Raw genomic sequence first — 12,860 nt, forward strand, 5'->3', positions numbered from 1 at the left:
ATTCATTACTATAATATTGTTTCTTCATCTTCCTCCTGCTCCTGAAACTAATCATCAATCTACCCCCGAGCCATCCGGGCTAACCTCCCTTTCTTTTTATCTGCCACACAAAGCTGACAATTTGTGTAAAGTTGCTTGTATAATGGGGAAAAAGGAAGCCTCTCTCTGCCGTTACTGCTGCTCCTGGTTCTGCTGCTGCTGCTGCAGAGTTGATTTATTTCTTTCAACATATTCATTTCAAATTATAACTTATATAATTGGAGGAGAGAATAAAGATACGTGGTTACAAAAACAAAGATACGCTGGCGTGTTCATGTGCGGATGATTGACATCGACAAGTAAGAGCGAAAAATTTTAAATGAAACAGAATCTTGCATGAACGCATTCGGTCATGTGGAAATGACCAGATGGAGTCGAGAAATAAACTCGTTGCTTGCCATGAAATGCCAAAAGGCATGCGTTTAGAATGGGAAGGTAGAAACGAAAAAAATCGGCACAAAGGTTTAGAAAACGGTTTTTCGCATGATCGAAGCAGGCAGAATCGTATCCGATATTAGAACGCCAACCAGATAAAAAACCAGAAACCATTAATCGTTCTTTCTTTGATCAGCAGCTGCTGAGTTTAGGAACCCGTTAGTGTTCAACGAGATTAATGGCAGAGAGAGAAGCGGCTGATGACAATGCTGAAGAAGGAAGAAAAGAAGAAAAATTCAAACTGCCCACCTAAAAAAAAAAAAAAGTGGGAGGGAGGAGAGAAAAATATCGCTGCGGTGGAGATGGAGATACCTGCACCCTGGTTGGAGGACATAACCCATGTCTTCCGGGTTCTGAGTTTTGATTTCATTCTCAATTTTCTGAGACAGCCTGCAATAATATATCACAATCAGAATCCCTTGGGTTTACAAGGAATTACACACAACTTTTCACTTTCCACACATACACAGTCTTCCCTCTTTCTCTCTCTCTCTCCTCCCCCCTTTATCTTTTTGGGGATGAATGTACGGTCGCAGTTTATTTAATTAAAAAAAAATGAGTACCCATCCATTCTTGGCGTGAATATGAGAGGGAGAGCATAAGTGCATGGAACACTGTGTTTTTGACCGTCAATGAAGGAATCAAAGATGGTTTATAGTAAAAACACATGGAAGAGAGGAATTAAAAATTATTAAACGTCTGCACACCATAAAATAAATGGCCTCGGTAATGTAATCGTATTATTATACCAACTTAACGATAAAAGACTCATCAAGTTTTTTCCTCTCTTCTTCTTATTAGTTATGATAATTACCAGCGAGGCAGTAACCCTATCTCTTTAGGGCGAGGGATGCAGGGAAATTACCACCGCCCACTCGATCTCCTCCAGAAGCCGGCACATGGTGCAAGTTGGCTTTAGCAGCCGCCACTCACACGATCCCCACTTTTTTTTTTTCATACCGATGCAACACTAGATCTTCTGCATCTTAATCTCAGTGAGTGCTGACATTTTTCTTCCTTTCTCAAAAGTATAACCGTATGAATATGATTTTTAAAAAATTTATAAATTAGTTTGAGTGTTAAATAAAAACTTTATATACGGATTGAGAATTAGAGAATTAATCCGGATTGCTTTTCAAATTTCACACGCTGTAAACCAAAATCCCATAGATGAAAAAGTAAATCCCTTATGAAGTGTTTGATAGCATCGGATTTAAGATCATTAAGATCTGAAAACAATAGACTTAAGAACCAACCTTTCCTGCTTCAAACTTAAACCCGACATTTTTTCGATGCAAAGAAGTAAAATAAGCTTTTTAAGTAGTGTGGATCTTAGATCACTAGTTTGATGAACAATGGATTTTACCATGGATCTTTTGTCGTAAGCAAAAGCATGTCATGTCAAATCCACATGAGATCTATAGATTTCAAATATGAAGTAATGAAATGCACCCTTAGGTCCTCTCCGATACTCATATGAAGAATATTTGGATTTATGTTATGTGTCAACACAAGTTACGTAAGCCAGCTTCTTAGCCATGGTTTGCCTTACAACTTCAACTCATTTAGGCCTCTCTCACTTGGCCGCTTGGGTTAGGGTTTTGTGCCACGAATCTATTTTCTAATTTCTTTTTTAAATACTTCATTTTTTATTTGTTAATTATTGTTTACATATGTTTCTCTTTATTTCTTTAAAACAAATTCTTCTTGAAATATTTTATATCAATTACAACTCATTCAATTGAATAGCATGTTAAGTCAGTCAATTTGGTTCTTAATTGATGTTTAATTTCAATGATAGTATGATCCACTTGATTGAGTATTCACAATATATCACATGTAAAGTTATTTTTCAAAACCCAAAATGCAAGTACCATCATTTACAAATCCAAAAAACGAATTAACGTGTACAAATCCAGAAGACCAAAAAGATAAGAAACGTCTACCAATAAATCCTACATTGCATGGAAGGGCCTTCCTGCCAACTGAGGAGCAATGAGGAGTTTGATGTGGTTATAGACATTAAGGATGTTTGAAGGAAGCAGTAAAGGTTCTCATCTTCCCTCTAGCTGCGATTTTTGGAACCACCTCATCCACACAAGATAGGTGGAGACCTCTCAGTTAGTGGTTACAGTCTATTGATCCAAAGAGGCCAACACAAAATCCAAAATTTCTATCTCTAAGATTAGTAGGTCACCTTCAATCCTTTGTATTTTGAGTTGATCCTGGCTGCAATAGAAGAGGCAAGTGTGGGCTGATATGGGCGATTGCCTACATAGCTTACATGAATTGCAATATTTATATCTTTGAGGGGCGGAGCCAAAGGGGGCGCTGCCCCCCCCCCTTTTTTTAAGTTACACGGAAATTTTAAAAAATAATTTATCTTATATAAAAATTTTGAAAAATTATATTTCAGCTCTTATCAAAATTTTGGAACTATAGTTCGGCCTCCTTCATGAAAAATTCCTAGCTCCACCCTTGTATATAGAGATGCACCTTTAACTTTTACATATTGATATGCAGGTGTTTCTTAAAGTTTAAAATTTAAACTATTAATGTCCTTCAGGTATAAATTTATAGTTTCGCCACTACATAGGTACTAGATCTGTGAATAGAAAAGGCTATTGTGCAACCAATTGATGTTGGTCTATACACCAATTGGCGCATATGTGGCTAATCTATAGAGTTGATTAACACTTTTGACTACTTTCAATGCTTTGAATGAGAAGTTCGACATAGATAGCACAAATTTCATGCACCTCATCTTCAATAGTTCTGCAAACACGATCATGTAACTGCTATTAGAAACAACAATGGTTGGTAGAGGAAAACCTACTCATTGAAGTTTCTTCATAGGGATATTAGATATAAGGATAAAAATGTAAAGTGTATAATCTCTACAATGGCATGTGACCATACAAATTTTGAAGATATCAAGGAAGAAGAAAGTCAAGATGTGCACAATCAAAAGATGCTAATAATCAAGGAGGTTAAATATGGCCAAATTCTTGGACTATAATATTTGCGTTATAGTGAGAAGGAGATCACCAATGATATAAGCACTCATTGTCGAACCCCATATATATGTGTGTTCCTTCTTTCCTCTTGTTCGATCCATTGTCTTGTATGGTATCAAAGCTTTGAAGGGATCTTCCGTTGAAGCACTATGGCATCATCGAGCTCTCCATCAAAGACATTTTTTCAATCTAGTATGCATGCTTCTCACTCTATTCTTCAGTCACCCAACAACTTGCAAAATTTCCTCTCTATTAAGTTCAACTCGTAGAACTACTTCTTGTGGGCTTTTCAATTTACGCTCATCCTGATCACTTATGATCTGATGGGACTCATTGACGGAAGTTGTCTTGCTGCTCTTATGTTCAAAGGCATCAAATCCAAGGAGGTGGATCCTGAGTACAAGTTAGCTCAAGAGAGATGTTTCAACTTCTTATAAATAAGATCCTCTCTTCTCTTAGCAAGAGCATACACAGCCAGATTGTTGGCCACACCGCGGGCCAAAAGTCCATAGATGAGTATATTCTGCAAGCAAGGGTTCTGGCACACCTTGTCACATTGATGGAATTGCAAAACATGATGTTGATTCACAAAGTACATTTTGTTTCTATTTAATGAGCAAATCGACAACAATGCAGTTATTAAACTCTGTTGTAGGATAAGTTGTGTCCTTTCCCAATTGGAAAGGCAAATTTATGAACTATATATAATTCACATCTGCTGCACCATGGGTCATGCCTGGATGTAGTTGTTAATGGCATTGTCAGAACATTAGATGTTGGCATAGGTAGGGGCAGGGCCAGGATTTTCTTCAGGGGCGGGCCGACAGTCCAACCTCTGGATCTGAGTAGTGCCAAATTGAATTCAAATCCAAAAAATTTATGGTGCAATTAAAAAATTGTATTTTTTTCCTTGGCCAATGTGGGGCCATGGCCTAGCACCTGTTGAATGGTAGGGGATGGGAATTCCCTTGAGATCACATGTTGGAGATAAAAAATTAGCACTATGAATGATGATTTAGAATTGAAGAATGTTTTAGTAGTTCCTAACATCTAGAGTAATTTGCTTTCAAGGGGCCAGATAACAAGAGACTTATCGATGGATTTTTGTTTCTCACATTATCAATTTCAAATCAAGAACAATGAAACTTGCTGAAGGACATGGGCAATGGAACCCTTTGGTCATAGTTTATCACCCTTTTTTTTGTTAATTATATAATACTTTTGTTAAATTGGTGCCTCCCTCTCTCTGTCTATCACCTTTTCCTTTTTCTATAGAAAAATTTCAACCAAATTATGTGGGCATTCTTCTTTGTTGTTGTTGGTAGGATTGATTATTAGGATTTTTAATGTGCAAACATCCTTATAATGTTGTTATGTTGCTTCTACCAATCGAGATTGCAAGCTGCTTAATTGGACTCAATGTGCCACAGGGGCAGAACCAGAAATGTAATTTTTTTTTTAAATTAAAGTGGGGCCATGGCCCATGCGAACCCTACCTTGGCTCTGCCCTAGTATGCCATCTTTGAGTGGGGCTACATCTACCACTGCCAGTAATGTAACAAGGGCTATTATAGCAGCCACCCACCTCTTAATCACTCAACTCTTGGATGGAAGTTCAATATGAGCTGGCTGAATACTCGCAAGTTAATTAAAAGAATTCCTTTCTTTTCCTTCATTGTGTTTTTGTCTTTTCCTTAAAAGTAGGCGCCCTTTTAGTGACATCTTTTTTTTTTAGAAAAGACATTTGAAGGATAAGGGATACGTGAGATACTTTGGGAAGCAGAAAGTACCCCACAAACAAAAGAGAATTTTTCTATTTGTTGGAGACCAGAGCATCTTGACCACACATTTTGGGATGTCCTTATTTCACATATACATATATGCTTACTCATCCAATCTTAAAACAGTTAAATCAGATCTGGTGCAAAAATCTGAATCCCAATTACTAATCAGGTTTGGATTCTGTATTCGGGTACAATGAACTTGAATTTGAATCTATATCTAATAGTTGATTCAAATCCAATAAGGATTCGTTCCAATACATTTAAATGCAGATTTTATGCTAGTTGAATGTGAATTCAGTTTTAAAATGCATGACGTCTGACCCTGACTTGGAGTCTGGATGCAATTATAGCGAACTTCATTAAGCAGAATTTGATGAAGGCTGCATTCTAACTGATTCCGTGTCATTTCCATCTTTACATGCATTTCTCTCATCTTATGCATGCTTAAAAGTTTGATGACATTTATTAATTGTCACAATCTAAGAACCTAAACGAAAGAGAAGATTTTTATTCATTGGGAACGTTGAACATCATGTACTCCGCATCTAATGAGTGAGAGTTAGTTGATCCTATATATATATATATATATATATATATATATATATATATATATATATATATATATATATATATATATATATTAAATGGTGATTTGACTTTTAAAGTCACCTTAGTTATCTAACCAAGACCATCCAATTTAACATGATGAATGCATGATGAATGGTTAAAAGAAAAACAAAGAGAAAAATATGATGGATATGTTCGTCATCTAGTATTAGTTCTCACTTTTTTTCTTTATGTTTTTCTTTCAATCATTTATTTGCATCATATGAACGGCCTTGCTTAGATGGCTGAGTAATTCTAGATAGCTAAAGTCGCCTATGTGTATATGTATATAAAACATTGTGAAATGGTGGAACCCTCGAGCTGCTTCTAAATTTAAAGAGAGATACATGTGAACATGCTTCAAGACATTTCAAGAAACGCAGCTCTATGCATGCATGCAAGCAACACATGGGGTGAACGTGACTCAGCCCTTCTGGTCGGGCAACAACCACAAAATTGAGCCCCAGTGGCGCACGTGACAGTCGCTCGGCACGTGCAACTGCATGGGCAAGCGTTCCCTTCAAATTGTCCACTACAACATTTGAGTGCAGAAGAAGAGCTTTGTTTCTGCAGTGTCAAGTACAGTAGCTTGTTGCGGTGTCTCAACACCGTTCAACAGGCAACACGGGGGGAGAGGGAAGCTAACTAGGCAGATCCTTATATATATATATATATTCCCTCATCTTTATCGATAAGATATTAAAATCACAAGAGTGTGAGGAATAAGTTTGTGTCTGATGTTTCATGAAAACATGGATGATTTTGAGGCAATGGTGCATTCAAAAGAGGCGCATGCTTGAGCAATTGGTGGATTCGAAAAGGTTATTCGATTTTCCCTCTGAATCTTGAGATAAATAATAGCGACCCACAAAAGTTCATGTTTGAGTTCTTCTTTTTCTTTAAAAGAGAAGAGATGATCGGAACAAAGAGTCCAAGCATCTCAAGTATAAATGCGTTCGACAAACTGAGTCATAACGAGTTTATTAGTGGTGGAATTTTATGACAAACAAGGAAGTATGAGCCCCCATTGTAAAAAGAAAAGATTTGTCAAATGTAATTAAGAAGTGAGGTTTGATTAGAATAAGGGGAGCTGCAGTGAGGAGCTAAGTGACGGGGAAGAACAATTGGTTTCGTTTGCTGCTCAACATGCCAAATTTCGTGGTCAACAATTCACACGGTTATTATTTAATTTCAGAGATGATTTATTAAAAAAATATTCAATTATAGTTAGTTTTTATTTTATAAAGTCTGTATAATATTCAAAGTTTAAGAAGTCAAGGTCAATTGTTATCGATGGAAGGACTTGGAGTTCAACTACCGTAAAAAGAATTTCAAACTTTGCGTCCACTAACCCCCATTTCTAATATATATATATATATATATATATATATATATATATATATTCAGGTTCCATGGTTAGTTGTCCATTTACCTCTATGGCGAAACCTTTGAGTTAAAAAACTCTCTGTAAGTCTCCAAATCACTCAATCTCCAAGAAGAACACGAAAACTAATACAACAAAACGGCAGATCTAGTTAAAACTTAATATAAGATTTAAGAATTTGCGCCCTTAGCGTTTCGTTTTTTTTGTCATCCCTGTGGCAGAGTCATCGTATATGAGGAAAAGGGCATTAACAGGCCATGCTAAATATTTCCGCAGATGACCGATTGCAGACGTCAACTTCTTTGTACAAGTTGTTGACAGAAAGAACAAGCAGCAGGTAGCTAACCAGTTTCAACTTTATGTATTGCAAAAAGAATCAACTCTATGTATTGCAAAAAGGAAAGGATGGAAAGGTGACTAAGACATTGATATGCAAGTTAAAGTATAGTAAGGGTGTTTCTTCAAGAAAGCTTGGTATCCTAAGAGGATGGAGAAACAGTGAGAGCTTTCAATTTAAGTTTGGTAGTAGAAAGAAATATTTTTTCTAACCTTGCAAGCTGGGGCCTTTTATGCCTAAAAAAAGAAGGACACAAGGTCACCAAAATTTGCATACGTTCATGCATCATTTTAATTTTAGATTTTGCATTGACCATCCTTTTTAAGTTTTAAAGAGCATGAAGCAGGGGCACAATCAATAATTTTGGTAAAAGGACATTGATTATATAATTTTAAACTTTTAAGAGACATCTAAACATAAATTAGAAAAGCCACTATAATAAAAATTAACCATATTTGTGCACTTATGTGGGCAATTGCCCACACCATGGTCACGGAAGGAGGTGCAAACCTTAGTAGTGGATGACTGAAGGCTCACCATACTGGCCTGTTTTTGGTCAAGTGGGGTGGCAGACCGCAGGGCTCAAGATGGTGGAGAAGAGGGAGAGGTGATAGATAGGCGCTTCAGCAGTGACCGACAGGTACCGGCTGGTCGCTTTCCGGTTTCCGTAGGGGATCACGAGGGTTTCCCGCTCAGAGAGAGAGAGAGAGAGGTGTGGTGAAGAACCCTAGACTCGGTGAGTGGCCAACCGTTGGCGCCTAGGAGTGAACGACGTTGCTTCAGTGGGGAGTAAAGACAGCAACGAAAGAGAGAGAGAGAGAGGGAGAGAGAAAGAATAACAAAGAAGAAAAAAAAGAGAGAGAAAAGAATAAGATAATTATTAAGGAGTTAATAAGAAGACATTTATTTTGGGGGGAAGATTGTTAGGCATGGCACGGAATTCGAAGGGAGTATTTAATTTAAATTTAGAAGGGAGAAGGGTGGTAATAAGTAGAGGGGACGGCCCATTTGCCTTGGAGAAATCGGCGGGTGCGCCCGTGCCTCCTCGGATTGGAACGCTACGTGAATATTGCCATGCACCCGGGTCGAGAACCATATCTATTGTTTATTTCTTCTTTATATATTATAATAACTCTATCTCTCCCTTATTTAGTAATGTGCACTAAGACTGGTTTACTCATTCTAAGATTTTCCGGTGAAAATTGTGCTCCGGTAAGCGTGCCCTCCACATGCGGACGGCGCTTCCCTTCATTACCATGTAGACGCTGTAACCAGTTTGTAACAGGAGGGAGAGAGCTTCATCTTCTTCATTCTCTATTAAATAAAGGCATGAAGAAAAAAAGAAGAAAACACATCAAAATGATTATAATTGATCATTGGTTCTCTTTTTTCATTATATATATATATATATATATATAGTAATTGGTAGGTCAAAGGTCATTACGTCGAGGACCGAAACTAGACCACTCAAAATTGATTCATGAAATCCCTTTTTGTACAATCAGACCACATAGATATGATCTTAGGAATGTTTTGATGAGAATCATTGACTAAGTTAGTGATTTTATTTTTGAGTTGAACATGTTCCTTTTTTGTACAATCAGACCACATACAAATCAATGATCTCCTTCAAAACACCTTGAATTAGGATATATTTAATGTTGAATTAGTATTTTTAAACACATTAGAATGTTAACATATTGTTTAAATAATTTCTTACATGAATTTGAGAAGTGTGGATTTTATCCCTACTTAAGTGGTCTGGGATGGACACACACACACAGATATATATATATATATATATAGAACTTACATGTATTTTTTCGATCAAATGTCATTCCTTTATTCCAATGACCATGTCTTTATCTCTCTATTCGAAGCTTAAGAATCGAAAGACAGGAACCATGTCCTTTAATTGTGCCTACGAGGTTTTAAATGGGCCGGTTCAAAAATCAACAGCCTGAATTTCTTTCGCAAGTTCAATGTCGATGTTAATGTCTAAAAAGCACAAGTCCTTTATGTTAATTCCTACCTCTTTAAACATGAAGATCACCTCCAAAAATATGCCATCCAAAAATTCGGGTTTCCCATTTCTCTCATGCTTGAACGCCGGCTGCCGTGAAATATTGTGTGCCGTCTATGCATATAATATATAACTGATGTGCTTTTCATGTGGATCTATACTGCTTTAATGAAATGCGGAACATAAAATTTATGAATTTTACTTAGAATACTGATCAGTAATCAAAGTTTTCTAAAGAATCACATCATGGGGCTCTTGAGTCACACAGAAATACAAGTCTACTTAATTAACATCCAGCACATTTTCTCAACCGTGTTATTTAATTTTTCAGAAAACTACTTATGAATTGCTATTAGCTAGCTTTTAACATAGGTTGCAGAATAGAATGATTCATCTCTCTCTCTCTCTCTCTCTCTCTCTCGTATATGTAGATACTAAAGGACAAACTGCTCTTTAATGTACAAATCTGTCGCAAAAGTGTGGAAGAGTACTGTAATTTATTACTAAGATACTGACAAAAGAAGGCACTTATCAATTTCCATGGAGTCTTTTTGTATATGCACGTGCAGCGCTCTCTCTGACCAGTCAAAAGGAGATAAACTATGATGGTGGCGCTAAGTTATTGCTCTCAGAGTAGGTGGTGTAGCTTAGGCATTAAAAGAAATACTGTGAACAGTGGCAAAGATGCATAATGGAATAACAAGAAACTGCATCTGCAAGAAAGAAGCAAGCTATCATCATACAGCTGCAACCTAGAAAGAGAGAAGCAAATGACAGATGGTATATATATATATATATATATATATATATATATATATATATATATATATATATATATATATATATAGAGAGAGAGAGAGAGAGAGATGAGGGATGTTTTAGATGAATGTGGGATTTGATGGAGCGACGGTTTGTTTAATGGTCATGCCTGTGTATGGCACTCTCTGCAGTCCATTCATATGTAGATGCTAGTAAGCCGAAAGCTAGCTCCTCTAGATCCTCCTCGGTTGCGTACCTTTTCCACTTCATTATGTGGGAAACCCAGGCCTCTTAACTTTATTTATGTGTCCATTTACTTATTGATTTGACTCCTGAGAAAAGCAAATTTTTTCTTTTTGTTTACATGGGCATAGCAGCTTTGACTTGAATTCACCTCCATTGCCTTACAGTTCTAGAAAATTGTTATTGTTCTTGTCAATTACTCTCGATTCGGTAGCCAAAAGTTGATTTATTGATTCCAAAGCCTAGGTTGATTCCCACGCACGCATGCTCTCTCTCTCCCCCCACGCTCCCTCTTTCTCTCTCTTTCCGCACACAAGCATGTGCACACGCAAAAACATACACACGGAGTTTAGCAAGCAAAAGTGCCACCTACCCACATGCATGCAATACCATACCACCAGGATGCGCCAGATTTTTGAGTGTTCATGCTCATGCTTTAGTAGGAATATGCGGTGGCATTCATGTTCTGCTGTACATTATGCTATAAGCATAATTTTGAATAACTTTCAAAAAGAACGGCGTCTGTGTACGTGTCGTGACATGAGTAAAACAGCGGCGATCGCTTGCGACACTGAAGCTGTTGAATAGTTGGCCTCCTTAGCATTTCTAGGGAACAAGCTGCCGCGCTCTGTTGTTTGGCAAAAGGAACTTCGTCGGCAAATAAGTTATTAACGGTGGGATACAGCGTCGATTGTGATCTTGAATGGAGGTTCTACAGTGACGGTAGCTTTATCGTTCCCAATAAACATCATCTACGCAAGAGTAATCGCCATTTCATCGTGGCTGTGATAATCCATAGCGACCGCAGTGACAAAGTTATCACTGATCAGGGGCAGTGCCAAAATTGTTTTTTTTTTTTTTCATGAATCATTAAGCATATCGTTAACAAATTTTCAATTGGTCATAAGGCAAATATTTGGGTCTCATGGGCATTCTATATAACTCAAGCAAATCCACTCAAATTCAATTACCAATTTAAGCATTCAGAAAAAACCTGTCACTGACTCTTAGTATTTGCCATTGCGTCTTGTGGACGCTACTTTTTCTTTTCTCTTGTGGTGACGTGCGTTCATGCATATACATGCATGCATGAATGCCATTCTCATGCAGAATTTCTCCACATGTACTCTCTCTCTCTCTCTCTCTCTCTCTCTCTCTCTCTCTATCTATATATATATATATATATATATATATATATATATATATATATATATATATATATATATATAGCCCTTGAAAAATAGCTGGCTTTTTCTCTCTTCTTGTTGGGTCAAAACCATTAAGTATGTACTTTTTTCACATACTCATTGATCTCACGACCTGTTCATTTAACGTTCGATTATGCAAATCCTACAAGAACAAGGAACTTGAAATCTTCACACACCAAATATTTTCTAGTGTGTCAGTGAATCTTCGTCGCATTAAAAAAAAAGATGCACATCACTATGTATATAAGAAATGTTTAACCTAATACATGCTCTTTTTAAGCACATTCAAGTATTTCCGCAGGGGCACACCAAAAGGATTGATTTCTTTATATATATATATATAGCGGGACGCATCCCATTTCTCAATAGATCGGGACAAGTTTTTTATGTGGCTTTATGTCGTTTTCTTACTTATTATAACCTTGTAGATATGATAGCAGAGTATGATATTGCAATAAATTTAGTATCGTAATATATATAATTGATGCATTTCATGCGAAAACGTGCACTTCAAGCAAACAAAAAAGAAACTGTAACACCAAACAATACGATAGTTAAAAATTAAATTGTTTATTTGTACAATTAAATCTAACTAAAGAATGATTCATAAAAAGTAAGCAATGTTAAAATACGACTAACTGTGCGTTCAGATCAAGGCAAAAACATGTTGAAAAAATCATTTTTGTATGTTTGAGTTTCTATATGTGTGTGTGTGTGTGTGTATATATATATATATATATATATATATATATATATATATATATATATATATATATATATATATATATGATAACTGAACGGTAACTCTCACTCACTATCCAAAGTCACTCATCTCACTCATAAAAGCCGTTCAATATATCTTAATAGATAGCTAAAAAAAAACAGAGAGAAAAACAAGCGATGGACATTTTTGTTATGTAATATCAATTCATATATTTTTTTTCATTTTTTTCTCTCAATTGTCCATGAACCAAATGACCTTCATAATTGAGCTATAGAACTCTGGATAACCAGAGTTTCATATA

Source organism: Nymphaea colorata, chromosome 3 (genome assembly GCF_008831285.2).
Source record: "Nymphaea colorata isolate Beijing-Zhang1983 chromosome 3, ASM883128v2, whole genome shotgun sequence".
Taxonomy (NCBI): domain Eukaryota; kingdom Viridiplantae; phylum Streptophyta; class Magnoliopsida; order Nymphaeales; family Nymphaeaceae; genus Nymphaea; species Nymphaea colorata.